The following is a 13,741-nucleotide window of genomic DNA, read 5'->3' as shown; positions in this document are numbered from 1 at the left end:
TGAGAACTTTTCTAGCATCTCTAAGTAGTTATGAAACCATGCTGACTTGGTCCTCTGCAAATTGATGTTATATAATCTGAACTGGGCCCTCACTGCAGCAAGACAATCCTTTTACATCTCCCTAACTGATTCACTGTCCCACTCACCAAACTGTCTGTTCCAAACCTTTTCATCTCTCCTCAAATCTCCCATAGTGCCTCATCCTCTCCAACTTCTAAGCTGAGAGGCAAGGGCCTCAACTTTCCTTGGGAAAAAAAGAGACTGTTTTGTGAGATCTCTCTTCTCCTCTCCTTGTGTCACATGACTCCAAGGCCTTTTCCCCACTATCTTCAACATTACCCTGTCTCACGTGAAGAGGCAACCCTCTTTTTCTTGCCAAGACAAAGTGTCTATGTGTATAAGTGATCCCATTCATCCTTCCTTCTGACTAGCAGACTGCCCTTCTATCATTCCCACTCTCAATTTTTTTTTTTTTTTGCTTTTTGGAGGGCAATTGGGGTTAAGTGATTTGCCCAAGGTCACATGGCTAGTTTTTCTGTTAAGTGTCTGAGGCTGAATTTGAACTCAGGTCCTCCTGACTCCAGGGCTGGTGCTCTATTCACTGTGCCACCTAGCTGCCCCTCTCAATCTTTTTTTAAAAAATGTTTTGTTTGTTTGGAGGCAATGGGGTTAAGTACTTGTCCAGGGTCACAAGCTAATAAGTGCCTGAGGCTGGATTTGAACTCAGAGCACCTATCCTAGTCAGGAGGACCTATGTACTGTTGCCACCTAGGTGGCCAGCCACTCTCAATCTATGATCTCTATCCATTGGTTTATTCCCTACTGGCTACAAACATGCCCCTATCTCTTCCATTCTCAAAAAAAAAAAACCCCTCACTTTATTATTGATCCCTTCTAGTTGTCATTCTCTCCTTCCTTTTGTGGCTGATCTCCTTGAGAAGGCTGTCTACATGGATAGATGGCATCCATTTTCTTTACTCTCTCTCTCTCCCTAACTCTGTCATCTGACTTCTGACCTCATCATTCAACTGAAACTGCTCTCTCCAGTTACCAGTGAGTTGGGTTTTTTGGTTGTTTTTTTGTTTTTTGCTTTTTTGGAGTGGGGAAGGTAGGGCAGTTGGGGTTAAGTGACTTGCCCAAGGTCACATGGCTAGATTTCGTGTTAAGTGTCTGAAGCCAAATTTGAACACAGGTCCTCCTGACTCCAGGGCTGGTCTCTATTCACTGTGCCCCCTAGCTGCCCCACCAGTGAGCTTTTAATGGACAAATCTCATAACATGCTGTCTCCTTGATATTCTCTGTTTTTGTGGCACTGCCGTCTCCCGATTCTCCTCTTCTACCTGTCTGACCACTTCTCCTCAGTGTCATTTGATGGATCTTCATCCAAGTCACATCCACTAACCCCGGGCTCTGTCCTGGATCTTTTCTTCTCATCTATTTAATTTGGCTGTCTTATCAGCTCCAATGGATTCAATTACCATGAAGATGATTCTCACATCTATTTATGCAACCCTGACCTTACCTCATCTCCAACTGTCTACTGGACATTCCAAACTGGATATCCCATAGAAATCCAACTTACTTTGTCCAAAACCAAACCCAGCATTTTCCCCACCCCCTTCCCCCCACCAAATCCTCCCGTCTTCCTAACTTCCCTGATGCTGTCACCATCCTCTGAGTCTCACAAATTAGGGGTCACCTCCTACTCTTCTCACTCTTACTACCTTCCAAGATACGATCCACTGCCAGGTCCTAGTCTTTCTACCTAATTATCCCTTTCACTTGCTGACTCTTTTTTTTTGACCCCTTAAGATGTATATGTTCCCCAAGGATATATTACTGGTTCTCTCTCCTGTCTCTACAATCTCTCCCTCCACAGTCTCTTTCACCATCACAGATCCAGCTACCATCTCTACTTAGACTATTCCAAAAGCTTTATCTGTAACACTGATATCTTTTGGGGGCCCTAGTCTTCCACCTTCATCCAGCTGGTTTTTAGACACCACCACCTCAAACTTATTCTGTCAGAAACCAAGATCTTTATCTCCCCACCTAAACTTATTCCTCCCATTATGCCTATTTGTTTCTTTGTTGTATATCCTATATATGTATGTTTATTTATGGATCCTGGATGTGTATCCCATTCCTATGTATTCTATTTAATCTTGTACTACCTACTACTCTCTCTCCCATATTTATGAACTTAGAGTTATCTTCCATATTTTTCACCCTGTATAATCAATTGTAGTGTCCTCTCTCTCTTTTTTTTTTTTGGAGGGGGAAAGGCAAGGCAATTGGAGTTAAGTGACTTGCCCAAGGTCATATAGATAGTAAGTGTCAATGTCTGAGGACAGATTTGAACTCAGGTCCTTCTGACTCCAGGGCCAGTGCTGTTTACTGAGTTACCTAGCTGCCCCTGTCCTCTCAATTTTACCTTTGTATTATGTCATCCTTTTCTGTCCACTCACATAACTTCCCATCCCTATTAGAAGGTAAAGACCTAGGGACAGTTAGGTGGTGCAGTGAATAGAGTACTGGCTCTGGAGTCAGGAGGACCTGAGTTCAAATCCAGCGTCAGACACTTAACACAAAAACTAGACATGTGACCTTGGGCAAGTCACTTAACTCCAATTGCCCTACCTTACCCCCTCAAAAAAAAAATAAGTGAAGACCTAGAGGGCAGAAGACTTTCCATTTTGTGTTTCCCAAGGGATACAAGCATTTAATTTTTTTGATCCATTTACACAATTAACTACAAAACAAAATGAGATATGTTGGCATGCTATCCCCTATAGAGTATAAGGTCCATGAGGAAAAAGGACTGTGTCTTATTTAATTTTTTATTTCCTCAAACACCTATAGAATGAACAGGCCATAAATGAGCTAAGAAAAAAAAAAGTATTGGGATTAGATGGATTTATAAGTGAATTCTACCAGACATTTAAAGATCAAGTAATTCCAAATTAACTACAAAGGATCTATGAAAGAAGATGCTATTGACAACGAGAGAAGGAACGGATAAATAGATGTATAGTATGGTTTTATATATGTGTGTATTTGTGCCTAATGGTAGCCTTTTCTAGGGCAGGGTGGGGAGGAAGGAAGAAAAAATCATACAGCAGAGAACAAAAGAAAAATTAGAAGGAACCACATAAAAAACAGGGTAGCTTTGAAAATAATGTGTAGTATTTATTATAGAGGTTTTAAAAAAAAGTAAAGTGTGAAATGGAAATTTGTGGTTTTATACTGAATCCTCTTCTTAGCTTGTGCTGGGTACACAGAAATGTTCTCTCTTTTTTTGGTCTTTTTGTATTTAAATTCAAAATGATAAAAAAAATTTTAAAAACACAGCTATAGCACAGTAGATAATTGTCAAATGAATGAATCCAAGGTGAGGAAACCAAAGTGTAAAATTAGGAGATGACAGAGCCAGGCCTAAGCCCCCAGTCTTTGGACTCTTGATTGAGTACTCTATGGGAGACCTTTTTTTTTTTTTGGTGGAGGGGGAAGAGAGTGAGCTCAAGCAAGATTGAGTTCACATGAATAAGGGCACAAAGACTTGACTGGAACAGAGAAGTTACACTGGGAAATAAGGAGAGAAGTTTGGATAGATCTGTGAAAGCCAAGTTATGGAAGGCCATGAAAGTCGCGCAGAGTTTGGTCTGGATATCAAATATCTGATTTCCTACCCAACTACACTCATTTTGGGTTTTTTTTTGTTGTTCCAACGTGCCCTCAGTAAACTCATCATTGGGAAATGTTGTCATCTTGTAAGATCCATCAGCCTTGTTATTCACACTTTATCATTAGGAGGGTAGAGCCATAATCCCCTCCATTTAAGGAGAGGGAACAGGACTCACATCTCATTGCCCACCATTTTGGACTTCTTTGACCTCTCTACCATTGCCCTCCTCCACTTTCCCCATTCCCCTCAATTAGCAAAGCTTTTCCCCTCTTCCCCACCACTTTCAGCTTTCTTTTGTGTTTTGTCTTGTCTCCCCACCTCCCCCTCACCCCCATGAGACTGTAAATTGCTAGAGGGGCAGGGACTTTGTATCCCCAGTGTTTAGCACAGGAAGTACTTAAATAAGCATATATTGACTGACTAGATATGAAGGAGAAACTCGGGCTATTGAAAGTTTCTAAACAAAAAGAGGTTGTTGGGTTGGGAGTAAATCCCAGCTCTATTTTACAATCTGGATAACCTTAACCTGGTGGCTCTCCTTTTCTGAGCATGTTGCCTTATCTGCAAAATGTGGTTGGACTCAAACTCTAATCTTCCCTCTCTATTTCGTTGATTCTATGGTCCTGTAATCATAAACATCTCCCAAAGCAGGGGTTCTTAACCTTTTTTTGGTTTCAGAGTGTTTTTAAATGCATAAAATAAAATGCATAGGATTAAAAAGGGAACTAATTAATACTGAAATGCAGTTAGCACAATATTTTATTTGTTTGTTTTTTTGGAAGGGGGAAGGCAAGGCAATTGAGGTTAAGTAACTTGCCCAAGGTCATGAAGCTAGTAAGTGTCAAGTATCTGAGGCCACATTTGAACTCAGCTCCTCCTGACTCCAGTGTCAGTGCTTTATTCACTGGTCACTTAGTTGCCCCTAGCATAATATTTTTTAAAAAGTTCACACCACAGGTTAGGAAGTAGAATGTCTGGTGGGTTGGAAAGAGGTGAAGTGGGGATGAGGTAGATATTGAGAAGAGAAACATAAGGAAGCTTAGAGTTTAGAGTCTAAGTGGATATACCTATAGTGGATAGAGTACCAGGTCTGGAGTCAGGAAGATTCATGTACCTGAATTCAAATCTGGCCCCACACACTTACTAGTTGTGTGACCCTGAGAAAGTTACTTTACCCTGTTTGCCTCAGTTTCCTCATCTGTAAAATGAGCTGGAGAGGGAAATGGCAAACCACTCCAGTATCTTTGCCAAGAAAACCGCAAATGAGGTCATGTAGAGTCTGAAACAACTGAAGAATAACAAAAATTTTTAGTAAAGATGTGAGGTGGGGAGAGGGGCAGGAGGGAGGAGACTAGAGGGTTTAAGGTGAGAAGAGAAGGCTCAGGATAGCCAGGGAAGCAAAGGAGGGAATGGACAACCACAGGACAAATCTTGGACTGCCTACGAAGCACAGACATATACACATCAGATAGGGATTCAAGTAGCCGTTGAATTGAATTCTAATTTTCCAGAGGGATATTGGTTATCACCTGGGCCAACTCCTGTCATCTCATAGGATAAGTAAACTGAGAACAAAAGAAGGGAAAGTGATTTAGCCAAGGTTTCTATAGAAGGTTCATTGTTGGGAAAAGTGCTAGTATGCTTTGAGGAAATTTATAAACAGGAATTATTAGCTTGAGAAATGGGACTAGCATAACCAGGTCTTTGGGCGCCTCATCCCAACATTCTTCACATTAACGCCACCTATGTGGACATTTGAGAGTCACTGAAAGGTAACTCACCAAAAGGTGAAAGGTGACCATAACCTCCTCCCCCTCCCCCCCAAAAAGAAAGGTGACCATAAAAAAAAGAAGAAAACAAAAAGAACCTTTCCCCTGTAGGTCTGCCAAGGTTTTCACCATTAAGTTTACCAATTCACCTTTGGGGTTGAGGCACCTTAGAATACATAGAGGAATTTTACTGGAAGCCTTTCCCAAACCCTCTTTAATATTTAAAAAAAATTTTTACACGTAAATACAAAATGAGAAAAGAAAAAAACAAAACACTGTCATGTACACAGCAGACCATAAGCAAGGATTCAATATAAAACAATAGATTTCCACTTAGAGAAAACCCATATAATAAATACTACACATTGTTTTCAGAGCTACCCAGCTTTTCTTTTCTTCCTTGTTGGTTTTCTTTTGTTCTTTACTGTGTACTTTTTACTTTATTTTCCCCCTCCCTCCTCATCCCCCCCCATATAGACATATACAGAGATATCTATAAACAGACACACACACACACATATATATATATATATACATATATATACACATATACACTCATACACACATATGTAAGACCGACCATACTGTGCTTATTTCCACCTATCATCTGCTTCTCTGAAGGTGGGTAGCATCCTTCTTCATATGTCCAAGTCTTTCCATGTTTTTCTAAATCAACCAGCTCATCATTTTCCTATACTCCAACAACTTTCCTTTCTGGATTCTCCCAACCCCTCTTAATGCCTTCCCTCTGTTACTTATTTCTTATTTATTCTGTGTATAGCTTGTTTGTCTTTCTTTACTTGCATGTAGTCTCCCCTATTAGATTATAAGGTCCTTAAGAGCAGGGAGTATCTTGTATCTCCAGCACTTAGTAAGATGCACTAGTAGGGGGTTAATAAATGCTGACTGATTGATTAGATCAAGACTAGCAGCCAGGAGTCTTAGTTTCTAATTCTGGATGTGCCATTTTCATTCAAACCAAGCTAGATGCTTTAAGCTACAAAGCCAAAAAAAAATGAGTGAAGTTCACCCCCAAGGAACTTGTTTTGCTGGGGGTGGGTGGGGAAGCATGGAGAAGGGGGATCCTGTCTACAAATTAAGAACATACAAAATGAGTACACGGTGATGTCGGGCTAGGGGTTAAGGTTTGGGAGGGCACTGACAAGGGGGGGGAGTAGTCAGGAAAGGCCTCCAGGAGGTGGCCCCTGACTAACTGTGTGTGTGAGATTAAACCTCTCTTACTCAAAGGAAGAGGATTAAAGCAGATGGACACAAAAGTCCTTTTTCAGTTCTAACAATGAATGACCCTTCCCCATCCCCCCAATTTCTTTAGGTTGCCCTGCCCAGGTATATTCTAGGGAGAGCCCCAACATCCAGCTACAAACAGCATTCAAAAATCATCGCTTCTAACTGGAAGGGGCCTTTAAGGTAATTTTAAAGTAAGGAGACCCTTGCTTTACCACGGAAGGAACTGAGGCCTAGGGAAGCAATGGGCCTTGCCCAAAGGTCTCAGAGGTTATAAAACAGCTGAGCCAAGATTGTGACCCAGAGATTCTGAGTTAAAAATCCAGCACACTTTCCTTTATGTCCACTTGAGCTTGCCCTTGCCCCTTTCCCCCTCCCCTTCTCCCCATGAGTAATTAAACTAATGCCTCTCTACCTCTGTTGAATTTTTAAAATTAAAGGCTGAGCTAGATGTATGCTCTTGGATAAGTCACTTACCCCTTTGAATTTCACTTTTTTTCCCCTTGAGAAGGAGATTCAACTAAAGTGGTCTCCAAGGAAGGTAAGTGTGGTTAGGTGGGAACAGTCCCTCCCCTATTTAGGAACCCCATCTCCCTACCCTTCATACCTGCACCAAGGACGAGGACTGTCATTGCTGCCCCTTTGGCCACTGCCACTGCTACCACCACTAGAATCAGCCATCTAAACTGGAGTCACTAGAAAGAATGAATCCCAGTTTTTTGCCCACCAATTATTTATCCTGACCTTGCAAGGGCCAGGCCAATGGGAGGAGGGGCCTATCACTAATCAGCCTCAAGATTAAACAAAGGCCCTTTCCTTCCCCTGACCCACAAAGCAGTTAGGACCTGGACTAGATGGGAGAGGGTTGGAGGAATAAGGGTTTGGAGATTCAATCAAACAGTTAACATTTAAGCGCTAATTTTGCAAGGTACTGTGCTAAGTATACAAAAAAATCTGCTCTCAGAGTGCCTGCAGTCTAATGAGGGAGACAACAACAAAAAACTCCATATAAACAAGCTATATACAGGCTAAAAAGGACATAATTAACAGAGGTGCTCTGGAATTAAGAGAGATTTAGGAAAGGCTTCCTGTAGAAGATGGTAAAGTCCCTTCTAGAAGTAGCCAGGGAAGCCAGTAGGCAGAGTTGAGGAGGGATGATGTTCCAAGCACTGGGGAACAGTCAGAGAAAATGCCCTGAGCAGAGAGATGGAACATCTTGTTCATGAAGAGCCAGGAGGCCAGTGTCACTGGATGAAAGAGTATCTATTGGGGAGTATGGCATGAGAAGACTGAAAAGGTAGGAGAGGCTAGGTCATGAAAGGCTCAGCCAAGCAGAGGACTGGCTATTTGATTCTGAAGGCAACTGGAGTTTATCGAGGGGGGAGAGGCGGACTAGGCACCCATCTGAGGAAAGCTGATGATTGACTATTGATGGTGTTACCTAATTGGCATTTATGTACAGCCATGGAATGGCAGAGCTGGAATAATGCTAAGAATCTGCATTCAGGATACTTTATGTTCACATTTCATTCGGCTGTTGAGCCCAAGTGAGGTAATATACTGGGTGTGGTACTTTGAAGATTCCCTAAGTATCCAATCACTTGTTGATTGGTGGAGAATTGGGAGAAGCTGAGATGAATAGATTTTACTAGCCAGCTGTGTCTCAGGGATTTAACCCTAGATGTGTCTTCAAATTCTAATTGAGTTCAGTGTAGGCTCTGGGGAGAATGGTTGGGGTTTTAGGAGACACTGACTGAATTGAACTTGGAAAAGTGAGTTCTCCTAAGCCTTTTGAAGGAGGATAGGTAGAAAGGAAGGCACAAACATTAAGGGAGGTTGGGAAGTACTTCCTGTAGAAGGTGGGATTTTTAGCTGAGACTTGACAGCAAGCCAGGGGAAACAGGAAGCAGAGATGAGGAGCAAATTCAGTTTAAAAAAATGAATGGCACTTTGTGAATCTGGGAAAGGGGTACATACCCCTTCTCTCTTAGAAACCTTTATGGTGCAATGAGCCAAGGTGGCCTCTAGGAAAGGGCCTCCTGGAGAAGGGGGTGAGGTGAGCTCAGGTAAGGGAGCAGGGTCTGTAGAGCCCATAAGAGAAGCCTGAGGCCCAGATCTGGAGCCTCCACTATAAATGTTGGTGCCTTGGGATGACTCTCCATTGCCTCTCCCTAGTCGAGACCCTTACCTACACTATTCAATTCAAATCATTGGACAGATGTTCAATATCTACGGTATGAAAGGCAGTATGGAAAGTATTTGCCCTCAGAGACTTTTTTCAGCTGGGGGGTTGTAACATGTGTATGGGATAGGACTAGAGCCAGACCAGCGATTTCATAGATATTCAGGTGTTTTTCCAGTCGTGCTTGACTTGGGTTTTCTTGGCAAAGATACGGGAGTGGTTTGCCGTTTGCTTCTCCAGCTCATTTTTCAGATGAGGAAATGGAAACAAATGGGATCAAGTGACTTGCCCAAGGTCACATAGCTGATAAGTGTTTGAGCTTTGGGCTTGTTGATTCCAGGGCTAATGCTCTATCCCTGTGCCACCTAGCTGCCCTTTCATAAGCATAGGGAATTCCCAATGCAGGCTGGCATCTACAACCTTAAGGATTTGCCTAGAGCAGCTAAAATAGAAATGGCCATTAATTGATGCAATTTTAAAATGTAATATTATGTTTTATTGTATTTTTATTTATTTTATTAACTATTTCCCAATTACATGTTTTTTTTTTTTTTAAAGCAATCAGGGTTAAGTAGCTTGCTCAAGGTTACGGCCAGTTATTTCTGGGTGTGGTGCTAAGTATCTGCACCTGGATTCGATCCCCAGGTCATCCCGATACTGGAGCCAGTGCTCTTACTGGCTGTGCTACCTGGCTGCCCCCTCCCAATTACATCTTAATCTGGTTCAGGGGTGTGATAGTAATGGCAATTAAAGATTCCCCTGTATTGGCTTGGTTTTCAAATTGATTGTGTTAAAACCCAGAGCTTGTTAATCCCACCTGTGGGATGGACTTGTTGATGTGAAAAGAAAGTCCTGAACTGGGAGGAGCTGGTGACGTAGATTTGGAGAGACAAGAGAGAGGCGGAAGATCTTTTTGGAAGCAGCACCTCGTGGAGAGAGAGAGAGAGAGACTAAGAGAATTGCTGGTGGCCGCTTTGAATTGCCCTGGACTTTTGAGACCTGCCCCCTGAGCTGCCAAGGACTGAGGAGACATGGCTGTTTTGCTGGTACTTTGTCTGTCTGTTTTGATGTTGTTTTGCCAGATTTGTCCACTGGTGAAAGACAGTCCTTTTGTTGAAGAAGTCCTGGAACCTGGCTGTTCGCTAAGAAGCCCTGAGACTGTCCTGTAGACAGAGAGTGAATACTGTCCACTGGTGAAGGACAGTGCTGTTGTTGCAGGGGTCTGGGAGCCTTTCTGTTGGTTCAGAAGCCCTGAAGAAGGATTTTCTTGTTGTATGTTTACAGAAATCCTGGGAGAGGGCTTTGCTAATGTTTTCAGGGGTTCTAGGACTGTTCTACAGACAGAGGATAAATTCATGAAGGGATTGGCAATGTATCTTATGGCCTTGCTAAGCCTTGTCTCCCCAGGAACTAAGATTGCTGAGAACTTGCCTCCTGTCAAGATGAAGAAAAGACCTCCATTTGGGTATTAAGTGCTGTGTTTAAACTTGATGTAACTCTGGGGTAGATTCAATTGTGATCCAGGGGTGGGGAACTTTTGACCTTATGTTTGGAAACTAATCTCCATCTGAGAAGAGGGGCTTTGTGGTGGACTTAATTAAGGTATAGCCTAGGGGTGGAGAAGTATTTAGAACAGAGACTTTGTAATTGATTGAATGATTGGAAGGTCCTGGGGGTGGGGTAATACTTGGAGATTATTTAATCACACTTAGTAAATGCTGTATTTGGAATGATGTCATGTTTTGATCTTCTCTGTTCTTGGTTGGTCACTGAATAAAATGGAGAGCACCTATGCTGGTATTCTGAACCTTGGGAAGTTGCCTTTCCTTGGCATTACATTACAAGGGGGCACTTAGGAGTGTTGCCAGTGTTGATACTTCTGGCCTAGAGCACTTAGAGATTCCATGCCATGCCTTGTCCAGGGTCACACAGCCAGTAATTGTTAGAGGCATTACATGAATATAGATCTTCCTGGCTTTGAGGGTGGCACTCTATTTACTATGCCAGGATGCTTCTCTGACATTACACAAATAAGCATCATAGAGAATAGGGAGTAAAGGGGGCAAAGGAGGGATCAAAGGACTCTTCAGAATATTTGAGGAAGGAGAGGGCCCTTAGAGCCTAGCACTGAGCTCAGTGCCTAAAGGATTATAGAGAAGAAGGGTCTATCTACTCTCAAGTTGCTGCTTGCATAGACAAGACAAATAATTCCACATGAATTTCATGATTCAAGACAATGAGAGATGAAACAAGACAGTACAGTCTGTACCTAAATGTCAAGTAAGGAGTTCTGAGAAGGGGGAGGTCCTTGAGGGCAGGAGGGGTGTGGAAAGGCTTCATACAGGCTGTAGGACTAGAGCAAAGCCTGGTGAAGCAGCTTGGTCTGTCTGGGGAGAGTCAGACAACCTGGAGCAGATACTAGCCAGACACACAAGTGACCCTGGGGAAGTGACTTAAGGTCTTGTAACCTAATTTACAAGCAAGGAAAACACTGCATTTTCTACTCTAGAGTTTTTGTGAAGAAAGCATTTTATAAACCTTAACTTGCCATGAAAATATTTATTATTATTATTTTAATTATATTAAATAACTATATTTAAAAAGCTAAAACTATGTTAAACTAAATTAAAATTAGATTTCTATTAAATAATTATAAATGATTATTATTTAATCATTAGTTAACATTAATTATTAAACATTTAATATTAATCATTTACTATTATTATTTCAATATTATTATTGAATTCTAAAGATGCTGTGGAATGATGGAAGGAAAGGGGGAAGGGATTGCCAAGTGAGGAAGTCAACAACAGTGGAATGTACAGGGCACATTATGAAGCACGTATATTGCCTGCTATACAAGCCCTTAATAGTTGATTGACTGGTCTCCCTGGAGCAGAGGATTCCTAAATATGGGAGTGGAGGTGATAAGACTTAAAAGGTAGGCTACTCTTTTGACCCACTCATTGCCTCTGTGTTCTGCATGGACCCCCAACTCTTCATGGTCCAGCCTAGAAAAAGTGGGTGTGGGCTCTGGGGTTATCTGCCTTACCTGCAGACTCTTAGTTTTTCCTTCTGCTGCAGGTTTTGATGAGTCATCAAATGTGTACTGTGTATTTGTCAAGTGAGGGGTCTCTTTGATATTCTCCCCCATCTCATCTCTACAGACCTTTACCCTCTTGTGCTAACCTCCTACTTCTGGTATTCAGTACCCTTGTGCTGTCCTGGTGTAGCAGCAAGCACCCCGGCATCCTCAGGGTTTGCTGCTACCACAGGTTCTTGGATCTGCTTTGATAAAGGAAAGCAACTCAAAATGGGTTAACAAGCTTACTTTAATCAGTCAGACGTATATCGTGTACCTTGTTCAGGGAAAAAGGTCAGCACCCCGAACTTCAAAGTATACAGGCAGAATTATCAAGACAGAAACAGATCAAGTAGACAGCTTTCCAAACTGTCCAGCCATTACATCCATACCCAGTCAACATCTGGGTTTCCACATCTGGGTTTTTCAAAGCCGGGGGGTCCTGGACAACAGCTTCCCAGAATACAGATCAAATCACAGAACACTTCTCAAAGTGAGCCCCCAAAACAAAGCTACACATCAGGGCTTATATAGCCTTCTCCTGGCTCAGAGAATGTAACAACCTTCTGGACCCACTGGCCAATCAAGAAGTATCTACTGAAAAACAAGCCTCCCACCCCAGGCTCCAGGTGCACTTTAGCCTAGGGGCAGGGAAGATCTTACAAATTTACATTCTCATTACACCTGGACAACCCACTCACTGTGGGGCCCTACTCAGGCCTGCCTTCCCCAGGAAGCCCCTTATGCACAGAGGCCAACAAAACTTATCTGTCCTTATCTGCCTCCTTGAAGAGGCATGTGATTAAAACACCTCAGACTTTGCTTCTTGAAGAGGCCTTTCCGGATTCTCCTGGTTGCTAGTCTCTCCGCCCCCCACACCCCCCAACCCATTCATGATACTTCCAAGAAGAGGGGCTCTGGGGCATGGATAATATCTCTGTAAGGTGTTATCAATCAATAAACATTTATTAAGTGCCTACTATGCTAAGCTCTGGGGATACAAAAAGAGGTAAAAAGATGGTCCCCGCAATTCAAGGAGCTTACAACCTAATGAGGGAGACAACATGTGAACAAATTTTTGAAAAGCAAACTATAACAATGCCAAGCAGAGGCGACTTCCAACATTCGGAGTCCCAGCATAGTAACTCTCTATTTTATTCAGTAACAAATTAAGGCAAAACATTCACAGAACAGAGAAAATCAAAATACAACATTCACCAAGTGTATAATTTCCAAGTACTGCTCCACTCCGGGCAGTACATTCATTTAGTCAATCCCAAAGACCCTCTTCTCAAATGGAGACTAATTTCCAATCAAAAACAAAGTACACTCATTTGGTCAGTCACAGAGCACAAAAAAATCAAAAGTTTCCCACCCCTGGATCACAACTGAATTAAATTATCATCAGTTAATGCCAAGCCCCTTCTCAAAAGGGGCAGTGGAGAGCACAAAGGCCATCTACCCCTGAGCTACAGCAAGGTTAAGATATCCTCACAGCAATGAATACCCAAGGAGAGGTCTTTTCTTCATCTTGACCCAAGGCAAGTTCTCAGCAATCTCTGTTCCTGGGAAGACAAAGCTTAACAAGGCCAGAAGATACATTGAGAGGGTCCTCATCAGTTCATTCTCAGTCTGCAGAATAGCCTCAGGACCCTTGAAAACCTCAACAAGACCCTCTTCCAGGATTTCTGTAAACATACAACAAGAAAATCCTTCAGGGCTTCTGAACCAACAGCAAGGTTCCAGAACCTCTGCAACAACAGCATTGGCCTTTACCA

Source organism: Petaurus breviceps, unplaced genomic scaffold, assembly GCF_028583685.1.
Source record: "Petaurus breviceps papuanus isolate PSGF00001 unplaced genomic scaffold, PetGlider_PUasm1.0 90865, whole genome shotgun sequence".
NCBI lineage: Eukaryota > Metazoa > Chordata > Mammalia > Diprotodontia > Petauridae > Petaurus > Petaurus breviceps.
The sequence above is the reverse complement of the archived record's forward strand: the minus strand, read 5'-3'. Positions refer to the sequence as shown.